Raw genomic sequence first — 14919 nt, 5'->3', positions numbered from 1 at the left:
GTGTTTTGTTTGGAAATAACTCAAAGCCGGGAAGAGAACAGGACATTGCGCAGGAAACTACAGCTACTAGAACTGAAGGTGTCACGGGAGCGCGTCTTTGCCAGACGTCCCAGTAGTGTCAAGATCGTCGACCGATGCTGAGGAATGGAAAGAGGTACATTTGGCAAAAGGTTGAGTCTGAGCGGCTTTCAAATCAAATTGTATTGGTCACATACACATGGTTAGCGGATGTTAATGCGAGTGTAGCGAAATACTTGTGCTTCTAGTTTCATCAGTGCAGTAATACCTAACAAGTAATCTAACAATTCCCCAACAACTACCTAATACACACATCGACAGGGGTGAATGAGAATATGTACATAGAAAAATATGGATGAGCGATGGCTGAGTAGCATTGGCAATATATGGTATAAAATTCATATGAGTAATGTAAGATGTGTAAACATTTATTTAAAGTGGCATTATTTAAAGTGACTAGTGATCCATTTATTAAAGTGGTCAGTGATTGGGTCTCAATGTAGACAGCAGCCTTTTTGCGTTAGTGATTGCTGTTTAACAGTCTGATGGCCTTGAGATAGAAGCTGTTTTTCAGTCTCTCGGTCCCAGCGTTGATGCACCTGTACTGACTGACCTCCTCTTCTGGATGGTAGCGGTGTGAATAGGCAGTGGCTCAGGTGGTTGATGTCCTTGATGATCCTCTTGGCCTTCCTGTGACATCGGGTGCTGTAGGTGTCATGGAGGGCAGGTAGTTTGCCCCCGGTGATGCGTTGTGTGGACTGCACCAACCTCTGGAGAGCCTTGCAGTTGACCCGAGCCACTTCCTGTTCACACCGCTAGAGACACCGAGAGACGAAAAAACAGCTTCTATCTCAAGGCCATCAGACTGCTAAACAGCAATCACTTTCAGATACACTGAGTGTACAAAACATGAATGACCCCTCCCATCAGAACAGCTTCAATTCGTGGGTGCATGGACTTTACAAGGTGTCGAAAGGTTTCCATAGGGATGCTGGCCCATGTTGACTCCAATGCTCCCCAAACTTGTCTAGTTGGCTGGATGTCGTTTAGGTGGTGGACCATTATTGATACACATGGGAAACTGTTGAGCATGAAAAACCCTGCAGCGTTGCAGGCCTTGACACAAACCGGTGCACCTGGCACCTACTACCATACCCCATTCAAAGGCACTTAAATATTTTGTCTTGCCCAATCACCCTCTGAATGCCTCACATACACAATCCATGTCTGTAGGCTTAAAAATAATTATTTAACCTGTCTACTCCCATTCATATACACTAATTGAAGTTGATTCAACAAGTGACATCAATAAGGGATCATAGCTTTCACCTGGTCAGTCTGTCATGGAAAAAGCAAGGTGTTCTTAATGTGTTGTACACTCAGTGTAAATTTACATTAAAAACCAAAGTCTAATTGTTTTTACCCCAAAAAATGAAGGACTTATTAGCCTACTCTGTTTTTGTCATGGAGGGCTCATTGCTTCAAAACATGGTTAAAAAAATAAACGCTGCTCTCATTGAAAGGCATGCTTTGAGCTGTTATTACATTTTTTGTTGCCGATACCATAGAACTACTTTTTAATAGGATCTCTATGGGGGACACTTTATCTCGATAATTTGCAGCTTTTAAGCATGTGTCCATTAGGCCTGTTTTTTTTAAACAGCACAAATTAGATTGAGCAAAAAAAGCCCTGGTCATCTTAAATTAAACTGGTTTTTGACAGTATTAGTGGAGCACAATACCACAGAGGAGTTTACAAGGGAGGAACTCCCTCAAACTTTTATTCCATAGACTGGGATCCGGGTTATGCAGCTGTTACAAGAGCACATTTTTCACTGGCTGTCCATGGGTCTCATAAACAATGATTGATAGGTAGCTTAGCCTACACTTTTCAATTCAACCATTATTGGGGTAAAACACAACTATACATCTGTGAACAGCCATCCACAACCAGCACAGCGGCGGTGCGAATCACATAATGGCTATGTATGTGCTATCCAAATCTACTACTTATATGCATATTCTAGCTTCTGGGCACCTTATTCATCCAAGCTACTCAATACTGCCCCCAGCCATAAGAAGTTAAAGGTGTTACTCACATCGGCTACACAGAGCATGATCACACAGTCGTCCAGAACAACTGGTGCTTTCATGCATGGTTTGTTGGTTTTCCAAATGAAGGAAGAGCTTTGTGTGCATTTGTGTTGTGGAGTAAAGGTGATCTAGAGTTTTCTCCTCTAGTTGCTTAGGTGAAATGGATTTCACTTTCCCTGCCTTAAAATCACTGGCCACTAGAAGCGCCACCTCTGGATGAGCATGTTTGTTTATGGCCGAATACAGCTCATCTAAGTGGGTCTTAGCGTTCTTAGTACCAGTTTCGGTTTGTGGTGGTAAATAAACAGCTACGAATATAGAAACTCTTTTGGTAAATAGTTTGGTCTACAGCTTATCATGAGGTATTTTAACTTGGGCAAGCAGAACCTCAAGACTTCCTTAATATTAAAGATCACGCTCTAGCTGTTGTTAACAAAGACACACCCCTGCCCCTTAACCTTACCCAACGCTGCTGCACGGTCTTGACGATGCATAGAAAAACTATCCTTGTTCAGCCCCGAATCCGAGAAACGTAGGATATTAGTTCTTCAGGTCCCGTTGATAGGATAGTCTCGAACAGAGCGTGTCCAGTTTGTTCTCCAGTGATTGTACGTTCTCACAAGAACGGAGAGTGATGGCAGATTATTTATCTCTTAAGAAGTCTTTACAGAGTCTTAGGGATTAGGGCCTGTTCCGAGGTTAGCTGCATGTCCTGTGCCGGCGACTCGTTGTTCATCCAAATCAAGCTCTACATAAACCTATTCTTGCACTTTTCCTGTGATCCATCAAACAGATTTGGTGTGTCATCATAGTGGTCAGACTCGCTCAGTATTCCGTAAACATATTTTCAGAATTTAGAAGTAATCCTCTAGTTTTGCAAAAGTAACTGTAATCCGATGACAATATTTTTGCTGGTAAAGTTTTTCTTTTTCTTTATCAGTTACATGTAATCCGTTACTCCCCAACCCTGTGCCCCGATTACTTAGCTATCATGCGCAGATACACGATCATATTCTAACCAGATTCTTTATTTACTGCATTTCCTATTATTTACTTAATGAAAACAATGTGATGCATGGAACATAATACATCAATCAATAAATAGTATATCAAGAAGTTCAAGTGTTACCTTACATCCTTGCCAATTCTAAACCGTGTCAATAAATATACTGTTGAGCACTGACAGTAGCTAACCTGACCACCTCTTTTCCCCCAATCACTCTCTCAGGTGAAGGACATCTCACTGGAGGCCACGGGAGCTTTGTGAAGCCAGCGGGACAGAATGCTTGGAGAGATGACCAACCAATCACTGATGATGAGGGGGAGTGGAACCTCAACCCAGCACATTATCATGATAGAGGTTAGTGTAATAGTGTTGCATAAAAATTGTGTTACTTTGTAAATCAAATGTGGCCAGTTTATTTTCAGGAAGGCTCTCCTCAGCTATTCACTTGCTTACATGAAACCCAGTACAAAAAAGGCTAGGGAATTATGCATATTTTTGAGTAATTATGCATAATTTGGCATCATTTTTGGTGAAAAAAATGTCTAGATGTTATTGTATGTGCACTGTAGAGCCCATTATACTCAGTTGGTACTAAATATGAACAGAGGACATTTATTAACAAGCTCTTATTCAATTTGAAAAAATGATCAAACTGCCATAAACTCAAACTATTTCTGAGATATTTACCTATTAGAAACAATTTGAATATCAAACTCTCAAATTACACACACTTACCATAAAACGTGCTAATTGTGATGGTAGCCATTTTGAAAAACCATAAAGAAAAAATGATGGTGACACACCCACACGTGATATCACTGAAAAGCCCAGAATGTCCTCTCAAAGTTACAACAGGATCTAACACAGTGGCATGTATGGCTTTAGATAAAAAAACAAATGTTCATTAGAAAGGACAAAAATTCATTACTGGGTCTCTGGATATTTCAGGAAGACTCCCCTCAGCTATTCACTTGCTTACATGTACATCCTCATGTATCTGCCATAGGGGAGCTTGTGAGACTTCCCTATGACATTTTTATCCAATTCGACTCATGTACAGGTAATAACCTCCTCTCTTCTTGTCAGTCTGCAGAGGCTGCAGGTCCTGGAGGATCATCTCTGGTGAAGCAGGAGAGGTCTGAAGGAGAGGAAGACTGACGGCACAGCAGAGACATCCAGACTGGAGTAGCAGCTGGAACGCCCCCTGTAGCCACGGATGACCCCACCATTGCCCTAGCGCAGCCCTGGACCCGAAGCAGTGGAACGCTGAACGCCACCCTCAAGTCAGAGACAGACATCAAGACTTTAATTGTAACACAAAGGCTCTTGCACACAGGATCTGACCACAGATCAGACCCAGAGAGACTGGGGCCACTGGGTTGTCCTACTGCTCCCGGCTCAGAGTATTTACCGGTATTTCAACATAGCCAAAGGATGGTTCATTCCCATGGAGATGGTGACACGTTAGCCACTGGCCGTGATGATCTGTCTTGTTCTTACGCTACAGAGATGGCCCCTGGCAACATGCCCTTGGGTTTAGAGACACCGACTGATCTGTCTAGAGGGAAATGGAACCGGTACAGTAGTAGTGTATACTCTGAAGGGTGCCTAGATAAGAAAGGGGAGGGTCTGGTCATAGATGAAGTGACTGTGAAAGTGGAGGGAGATGTTTCTCCCACATGGAATTCAGATAATCACCTGGGAGATGGACACTCACAAGGCAGAGATTTCTTAAATTACAGGGAAAGGTTAGAGACCAATCCAGATGCCTCGACCCACTCCCCTTTACACGGGTTCAGGGATTGCTTCCGAGTGTCCACGTCAATGGGGCCTTCCGATTCACACGGCCGCTTCCTTTTCGACAGGGCTAGACCCCAGGCTCAGGGAGGGAGAGAAACATCAGGCAGTGGTAAGGGAAACCGGTTCCTCTGCATGTTCTGTAACAAAGGCTTCAGCTGCCCCCAGAAGGTGGAGATCCACCAGAGGTTCCACACGGGGGAGAAACCCTTTAGTTGTACTCAGTGTCACATGCACTTTGCCCAGGCTGGTGACCTGAAGAGGCACCAGAGGATCCACTCAGGGGAGAAACCCTACAGCTGTACCCAGTGTGAGAAGAGGTTCTCCCGCCAGGACCACCTGAAGATGCACCTGAAGGTCCACACAGGAGAGAGGCCATTCGCCTGTACGGACTGCGGGAAAAGGTTCTCAGAGAGGAGCTACCTCAGTATACACCAGCAGAAAAACCATTCCACTCTATAACATAGAAAGTAACCATTCCACTCGATGGCTTCTGACATTTTAAATCAAACCCTGCATTAAATAAATTAAAGATTAATTTTCATACTTGTCTGCAGAAAAGAGTGTACAAAACATTAGGAACACCTGCTCTTTCCATGACATAGACTGACCAGGTGAAAACTAGGATACCTTATTGATGTCACTTGCTAAATCCACTTCAATCAGTGTAGAAGGGTTTTTAAGTCTTGAGACAATTGAGACATGGATTGTGTTTGTGTGCCATTCAGAGAGGGAATGGGCAAAACAAATTATTTAAGTGCCTTTAAACGGAGTATGCTAGTAGGTGCCAGACTAACTTTTTTCACGCTCAACAGTTTCCCATGTGTATCTAGAGTGATCCACCACCCAAAGGACATCTAGCCAACTTAGGCCAGCATCCCTGTGGAACGATTTCGACACCTTGTAGAGTCCATGCCCCGATGAATTGAGGCTGTTCTGAGAGCAAAGGGGAGTGCAACTCAATAGTAGGAAGGTGTTCCTAATGTTTTTGGAACTCACTGTATGTTAATGTCATTATTTGTCAACAGTTACATCACACCTATCTGATTTAATTCAAATTAGTTTGTCAATGACATGTTTGTTCTACATTGTATACAGTGAGCTCCAAAAATATTGAGACAGTGACACATTTTGTGTTGTTCTGACTCTGTACTCCAGCACTTTGGATTTGAAATGATGTAATGTCTGAGGTTAAAGTGCAGACTATCAGCTTTAATTTGAGGGTATTTTCATCCATATCGGGTGAACCTTTTAGAAATTACAGCACTTTTTAAAATATTTTTTTTACATATTTTTTACCCCATTTTAGGGTACCAAAGTATTGGGCAAATTCACTTATGTGTATTAAAGTAGTCAAAGGTTTAGTATTTGTTCCCATATTCTTAGCGTTAAATGATTACATCAAGCTTGTGACTCTACAAACTTTTTGGATGTTTGGGTTGCCTTTCAGTTTATTTTCTGCCCAATAGAAATTATTGGTAAATTCATTTTAATTAGATCAGATAGGTATGTTGGAACTGTTGCCATAAAATTACATTAATATAGTTTGCTAAAAATATGAGCGAAGGGTGATTCCCCAAGCAAGTCTTGAACCCAGGCCACAAGCACCAATGACAAATGCCCTAACCACAGTCCCAACAAGGGATATCACTAGAACATGTGCTTATTGGGCCAGTATTGTTACGCACTGTCCTGTCCCGAAGAAACCCTACTCCCTCCTCTCTCAGCACTTGTGAAGAGCTGAAACAACTTGATAGGTGTAAGGGTGAATGCACTTTGAAGTAAATCTCAGCTCTGTTAAAGTACACTCAAGAAAAACTAATTGATCATGGCGATTCAGCAGTATCTTTAAATCGGGTTAACATGCCCCACCAACATTAGACAACTATACTGAAAGCCCTTATATTGCTGAAATAAATACATCTAGTCTGACTAAATGCTACATGACATGGACATTGTGGCGTTGCAGGAAGATCGACGTACCGTGAACCAAGAGATTGTGAGTTCAAATTCCACGTGAGGACTGTTTTTATTATTATTCATGTATAACGGAACATGCATAGTATAATCATGTACGTCAAAGTGTGTCTAAAATATGTAAGTTGAAAACATTGCGTGTAAGTATCCCTGAACAGTCATCGAGCTATGAATGGATAAAAAGGTTATAAGAAGGTTTTTGCTGACATAAATAGAATGTTCCCCTAACAGAAAACTGGACACTCAAACATTAGGGGCACATTGCAGGTAAGATTTTAAAAAATGTCTCTCTCTCCCTAGAATTGTTAGCTGGGTATGGCCTTGTAATCTGTATCACCTCTCTCTTCCAGGAGGGTGCTGCTGGTGAAGGAGGAGGGGTGTGAGAAGGGTCTGGGGAACCCTGAGGGGACCATGGTCATGGAGGACAACCAGACTGCACCTCCAGATGAACCAGCTGAGCAGCACAGGACTTCACACAGTCTCACGAGCCCATAGTAAACTACTGTCTGAATATTATTTGGTCAGGGCCCGTATCCACAAAGCCTCTCAGAGAAGGAGTGCTGATCTAGGATCAGTTTTGTATTTTAGATCATAGGACAGATGGGGACCTGATCCTAGATCAGCATTCTTTACTCTGAGACGCTTTGTGGATACAAGCCCAGGTCTTGATTAATTTAGTCTTAAAGGGCCCCGCCAGAGGAAAATGCTGCCCCTATTTCAATGTAATTCCTGTTCTAGAGTGGAAATGTTCATTTAGGTTCCACCTCTGAAGAATGACACAGTGGTGATTTCCAGACTGAGTGGAGAAACAACAACAGCTGTCAGTGTATAACAAAAAAAATACCTGACCAATTTATAAATGGTATAATTGTGTGATCTGTCATTTGTGACTGAGACTTGTAAACGTGTGCTTTATACAATGTACATTTTGTTGATTGCTAGGCATACAATTAAGAGTATTTATTGATCCATTTGAAACGATGTCTAGTTGTGGCCGCAACTGGACTAGATTGTGAACTACTCTTGGCAGAACGCATTGCTTGACTACCATGAGGGTGATAAGCACATTTGTTCGCAAACTGCAGCCACCCAAATAATTCATTCTCGAGTTTGAGTTTGTTGAGCATAGGCTGTGTATGTTTTGGTTCTACAAAGACGTGTCCATCATAATAATCAATTAATTGCAGTCATTCTTGAACCATGTGATCAGTTACCAGTTCTAAACATGTATTTTTCTTCTTTATGCTCAATCTATTTTCCTGTGTGCATATGACAGGTGGTCGGAGCACATCTCTGGAGCCGCTGAGCCGTAGAACTCATTGCGACCAGCACTAGCAGGCCAAACGAACGACTAAAATGAAAGAGTCACTCAGAAAAACAAACCATGACTCGAGTCAGTAAAAAGAGTTGTTAAAAAAATAACGCATTGTTTGATCTGCACATCACCAGTAGCCATCCTCCAATACTAATTGAAAGAATAAGTAAACAGAGGTGAAAAGTGGCTCTTTGGCATTTCCTTGTTTTTATGTCAGCTGACAAATGAAATCAACATGTGCAAAATAATCAAACTGAACAGCAAGTAACAAGTCCCAATTGGGAGAGGCCAGAGAAAGACAGACTAATAAATTAGGCTAAGGAACAGATATTGGGTATTGGAGAAAGCCCATCATTGCATGTTCTGCAAACAATACAGTGGGTGAAGGCGCAGCATGAGCGTGGTGAACAGAGAGATGTGGTTATAGACAGCCGAGGAAAAAGAAGAGAGGAGTGTAGTGGGACGATGTGTGTTGAGGAAGAATGGCGCGAAGTACAAACCGTACTCTGCCGTCTCTGAACTTGAACCTGACGAGAGTGAGGATGAATTACCTGGGGTGGCAGGTGTGGTGAAGGCCTCCGAGTCCAAGCCTCACCTGATGTTCATGCAAAGAATGATTTTGTCCCAGTTTTGGAGAAAGTGGATCTCTCCGCTTTTTGGCTGACCCATATGTAGTCTCAGGCTGGGTAAAAAAATAATTTGGGTACTGTTAAACCGGTGAAGGTAGCTCAAAGTGGACTTAATGATTTTCAGTGTTTCTTCCTTCCAGAGGAATAGGGTGCTTCGAGGAACACACCTCGGGACAAGACGCATGACTTGCTTTGCTCTCTGGAGCAGGGTGCCTTTGCAAGGAGTGAGTACTGGGTTGGCGTTAAGTGTTGAGGTGGAGCAACTGAAATGGAAGATTCCCTGTGTCTGTGATACCCGTTGTTTGGTGCGACGCAGACACGGCTGTCCCTTTTTGAGTTTTGAAGCAGTCTTTACCTAACAAATTCATGTTAGGATATGTCAGTTATCCCGTGAAAGCTTATGTGCCTAACCCACTAAGGTGTTTCAGATGCCAAGCTTATGGTCATGTTGCAGCAGCAGTGTGTAGGAGGTAGAATTCAAGATGTGAGAAGTGTGTAGGAGGGCATAGGCCGAAGGAATGTTAGTGTCAACTGTGGGGGTGCCCATGTTGCTGGGGATTAGAAGTGCCCAGTGCGAGAGAGGCTGCCAGAGTCAGAGTAGAACAGAAGGTGTCGTACACTGAGGCAGTGAAGAGAGTAGAGGATGATGGGTCAAGTGTGAGTAGTAGGCCTAGGCCAATACATAGTGATACAAATGTGTGCTTCAGTAAGGTTATCAACTGTGCCGCAGAAATGGAATGTAAATCACAGAAAATATATGTTGTGGTGGCAGCTGCAAAGAAGTACTTGGGTGTACAAGGTTTTACTGCAGGCGAGTTACAAGTTGTGTTGAACGAAAGAGTCTGCCTTGTGTAGGATCAGTTAGGGTCAATGTAGTGGACTAGGGTGGTGTCTTTTTTTAATGAAATAGTGGTATATACAGTACCAGTCAAAGGTTTGGACACCCCTACTCATTCCAGGGTTTTTCTTAATTTTTTACCATTTCCTACATTGTAGAATAATAGTGAAGACATCAAAACTATGAAATAACACAATTGGAATCATGTCGTAACCAAAAAAGTGTTAATCAAATCAAAATATATTTTAGATTATTTTTCCTTGATGACAGCTTTGCACACTCTTGGCATTCTCTCAACCAGCTTCATGATGTAGTCACCTGGAATGCATTTCAATTAACAGCTGTGGCCTTGTTAAAAATGAATTTGTGGAATTTCTTTCCTTCATAATGCCTTTGAGCCAATCAGTTGTGTTGTGACAAGGTAGGGGTGGTATACAGAAGATAGCCCTATTTGGTAAAATACCAAGTCCATATTATGGCAAGAACAGCTCAAATAAGCAAAGAGAAACGACAGTCCATCATTGCTTTAAGACATGAAGGTCAGTCAATTTGGAACATTTCAAGAACTTTGAAAGCTTAAGGAGACGGAACTTGGTTGATTCTCGGTAAAGCTAGCTAGCTGCTAACCTAACGATGGCAAACTATATGTTTTTTTACACTCAAATAGCCTCAAGGGTGGAGGTGTTAGCGAATGCAGCCGTGGCAGATATATCAGATATATCATAGTCGTAGACGACTATGCAGTGTTACGTTTGAAAATAACTCAAAGCCGGAAAGAAAACGGGATTGCGGAGGAAAATACAGCTACTGGAAATTAAGGTGGTACGGGAGCGCGTCCTCGCCAGTCGTCTCAAGATTCACGACCGACAGCGGAATGGCAAGAGGTAAATTTTGCAGAAGGCTGAGGCTGCGGGGCTGTCGCACGGTTCTCCTCTGCACACGTGTTCAGATGTGTAACTCAGAATTGTGTCTCAGTTTTTGAATAGTACGCAATACTTACCTATGTCAAAGGCTGATACCTATGGATCTTGGGTCCATGAAATGGGGTAAGGTTGTACATTACATTATGAATGTTCAAAAGGCTGAATAGTGAGATGATTTCCCAAGTTCCCTAATATGAGCTACGATGCGAATATTTGTGTGAACTCTACCTAATTGTAATCTGTTGGCATCACTGAGTAGGCTGATACGCCATTTCATGGACCCAGAATCCATAGGTAAGGCTGTACATTGCAATATGAATGTTAAATACATAGTGGGTTGACCGGTGAGCTTAAAGGGGCTCATTTCAGTGGTTTCAGAGTCCCGCAATAAGAGCTACGATGCTAATATTTGTGAAAACTCTAAACAGTTGTATTCTGTGGTTGTCACAGGGTAGACTGATACCGCATTTCATGTACCCAAGATCCATAGGTAAGGCTGTACATTGCAATATGAATCTTCAATATATTGAATACTGTGGTAATTTCCCACAGTTAAAGTTACCTAATATGAGTTATGATGCTAATATTTGTGTATTCTCTTCAGAATTGTAATCGGTGGGTGTCACCCCATTTCATGGACCCCAGATTCATAGGTAAGGCTGTACATTGCATATACGAATGCCCCCAATGCAATTATGAAGTCCAATAAAGTGCGATTTAAAACATTTGTCAAATTATTGTCTTTTGTTTATTTTTATATAACATTCCGACCATGTTTAGCAATAGCTAGGCCAAATATGGCATGCTTCTTATATATGTATCAGTTACACTTGTATCATCACTTCCAATGGGGGACTTTTATTTTGAAGGGAAACCGCAAATTCCACGATCGTGGCTAATTTTATTGTGGCTAGCTTCACATAGGTGCAATAATTCCCGTTATAACTTTGCTACATATATAAATATATACATTTAAAAAACAATTTTACCAGGCAGGTCAATTAAGAACAAATTCCTCTTGCAAAAAGCCACAGGCATATCACTGTGTTGAGGATCAGCGAAGTGGAGGTGTTGTTTCCTTCCTTCACCACCTGGGGGTGGCCCGCCAGGAAGTCCAGGACCCAGGTGCACAAGGCAGGCTTCAGACCCAGGGCCCGAGCTTAATGATGAGCTTGGAGGATACTATAGTGTTGAATGCTGAGCTATTGTCAATGAACAGCATTCTTACATAGGTATTCCACTTGTCCAGATGGGATAGGGCAGTGTGATGGTGATTGCATCGTATGTGGATCTATTGGGGCAGTAAGCAAATTGAAGTGGGTCTAGGGTCTCAGGTAAGGTAGTGGTGATATGATCCTTAACTAGCCTCTCAAAGCACTTAATGGTGCGAGAAGTGAGCGCTATGGGGCGATAGTCATGTAGTTCAGTTACCTTTGGGTACAGGAACAATGGTGGACATCTTGAAGTGGGGACAGCAGACTGGGATAAGGAGAGATTGAATATGTCCGTAAACACTCCAGCCAGCTGGTCTGCGCATTCTCAGAGGACGTGGCTAGTGATGCCGTCTGGGCCGGCAGCCTTGCAAGGGTTAACCCGCTTAAATATCTTACTCTCATCGGCCACGGAGAAGGAGAGCCCACAGTCCTTGGTAGCGGGCCGCGTTGGTAGCACTGTGTTATCCTCAAAGATGGCAAAGAAAGTGTTGATCTTATCTGGAAGCAAGACGTCGGTGTCCGCGACATGGCTGGTTTTCCCTTTGTAGTCCGTGATTGTCTGTAGACCCTGCCACATACGTCTCGTGTCTGAGCCGTTGAATTGCGACTCTTACTTTGTCTCGGTACTGACGTTTTGCCTGTTTGATTTACTTACGGAGGGAATAACTACACTGTTTATATTCGGCCATATTAACAGCCACCTTGCCATGGTTAAATGCGGTGGTTCGCGCTTTCACTTTTGCGCGAATGCTGCCATCTATCCACGGTTCCTGGTTTGGGTAGGTTTTAATAGTCACAGTGGGTACAACATCTCCTATACACTTCCTGATGAACTCAGTCACCGTATCCGTGTATTTGTCGATGTTATTCCTCAGAGTCTACCCAGAACATATCCCAGTCCGTGTGATCAAAACAATCTTGAAGCATGGATTCTGATTGGTCAGACCAGCATTGAATAGACCTTAGCACAGGTACTTCCTGTTTTGAGTTTCTGTTTATAGGAAGGGGGGAGCAAAATGGAGCCGTGATCAGATTTGCCGAAGGGAGGGCGGGGGAGGGCCTTGTAGGCAATTCGAAAGTTGAGTAGCAGTGGTCCAATGTTTTTCCAGAGAGAGTACTGCAGCCAATGTGTTGGTAGAACTACGGTAGTGTTTTCCTCAAATTTGCTTTGTTAAAATCCCCAGCTACCTATATGTGGTTTCCAGTTTGCATAAAGTCCAGTGTAGTTCTTTGAGGGCCGTTGTGGTATCGGCTTGAGGGGGAATATACACGTCTGTAACTATAACCGAAGAGATTTCTCTTGGGAGGTAATCCGGTCTGCATTTGATTGCGGTTTTCTAGATCAGATAAACAAAAGGACTTGAGTTTCTTTATGTTATCGCAATCATGAAATATACACCCCCGCCTTTCTTCCTTTCTTGAGAGTTATTTTTTCCTGTCTGCGCATTGTACTGAGAACCCAGCTGGCTGTACGGACCGGGGCAGTATATCCCGAGAGAGCCATGTTTCCGTGAAACAGAGTATGTTACAATCCCCGATGTCTCTCTGGAAGGAGATCCTCCCCCTGAGCTTGTCTACTTTATTATCCAGAGACTGAATATGAGTGAGTAATATACTCGGAAGCGGTGGATAGTGTGCACGCCTCCTGAGTCGGACTAGGATACTTCTCTGTATTTTGTTGCTTAGGAGCTAGAAGCAGAGCTACCATATCTGTCGGCGCCATCTGTATATGATGAAGTACAACATTAACCAAAACATGAGAAAAGTAGAGTTGTGAACTTTCTGTAGATAGCTAGACTGCCACATACTTTATCAAACTGTCGTGTTTGCCACTGAATTAAATGTATGGTATTGTCATCAGACCCAGCAACAGTTTGCAAACAAGTAGATAGCTAGAAACTAAGCTAATGTTAAATATGAACTTGTTGCTCAACAGCAAGCAGACAACCTTGTAGGTAATGTTACTGTTCTAACAGTTATAACTTCCAGTCCTATAAATTCAGGTAACTAGCTAAAGGCACGAGAAGGGAGCAACTGCGGCCTGCTATTCGGGTTGTTTCTGCATGTGGGCATTTCTACATCTGCAGGAACCCCTCGTTATACTTCTAGTGGTCCATTTCTAAGCTCCGATATACATGCGGGAGGTGGGGGTGCTCCTGTACAGTAAGTGGCGGTAATTCACCATAACGTTGGATGCCAAGCGCCGATAAACCCCACAGACGAAAAGGCAGGGGCAACAACAGTAACTAGCTAGTACACCGGTAGACAGTGTCCTTTGCTCCCGCCTGTCCAGCGTGGTTTTCTTGCAGTTCTGTTAACGATGGTGAGGGCAGGCGGGAGCGAAATACACTGCATGCTAGCTAGCTAGCTAGCTAGCAAAGAGGACTCCAGTACAAAGAATGTGGCAGGGGCGACACTGTGTGCTAGCTAGACACAGGTGAAACTAGCAAGGAGGACTCCGGTGCACAGGTGGGGGTGACACAGGTAGCTAGCTAGGACACTGGTAGACAGTGTGAAAAAACTCAGATATACCTTTATTTCCCTTTTGACCCACATTTTAATCACAAACAATCAGGGGAAATCCAAAATATCAATGGGATGCTCGATGTGGGGCCTTCATGCAGAAACCAATGGGATGCGCTAAGGGGGTGTTCCTGCAATGCCCACATGCAGGAACGCCCCGAATTGCGGGCCGCAGTCACACACTATTGAAAGGCACGGCAGATCTGTTTTCAAAGATGTAACATTATGAGGAAACATTAGTAATAATGTCAAGGAAAACAAAAACTACTTACATTTGAACACCACCGCAGAAGCTTCGCTATTCCCCCTCTTCCAATGCGTTGTGGCTGTAAAATTCCTGAAATGTGTGCGGCGAATTCTACAAGATGAAGAGCCGAAATGAGTATTACATCCTGACATTTTAAAGCATAGTCGTTTTTTGAAAATGCACATACTATCAAACGTAAAATTTTCACAACACTCAAACGGCCTACTATTTAGGACGCAAGTATGGGGTATTCGGACACGGCATCTGTCAAGAGTGTACAATATAGCGTTGAGCATTAACAGTACCTAACTTAACCACCCCTTTTCCCACCAATCACT

Source organism: Oncorhynchus clarkii, chromosome 19 (genome assembly GCF_045791955.1).
Source record: "Oncorhynchus clarkii lewisi isolate Uvic-CL-2024 chromosome 19, UVic_Ocla_1.0, whole genome shotgun sequence".
Classification (NCBI taxonomy): Eukaryota; Metazoa; Chordata; class Actinopteri; order Salmoniformes; family Salmonidae; genus Oncorhynchus; species Oncorhynchus clarkii.
The sequence above is the reverse complement of the archived record's forward strand: the minus strand, read 5'-3'. Positions refer to the sequence as shown.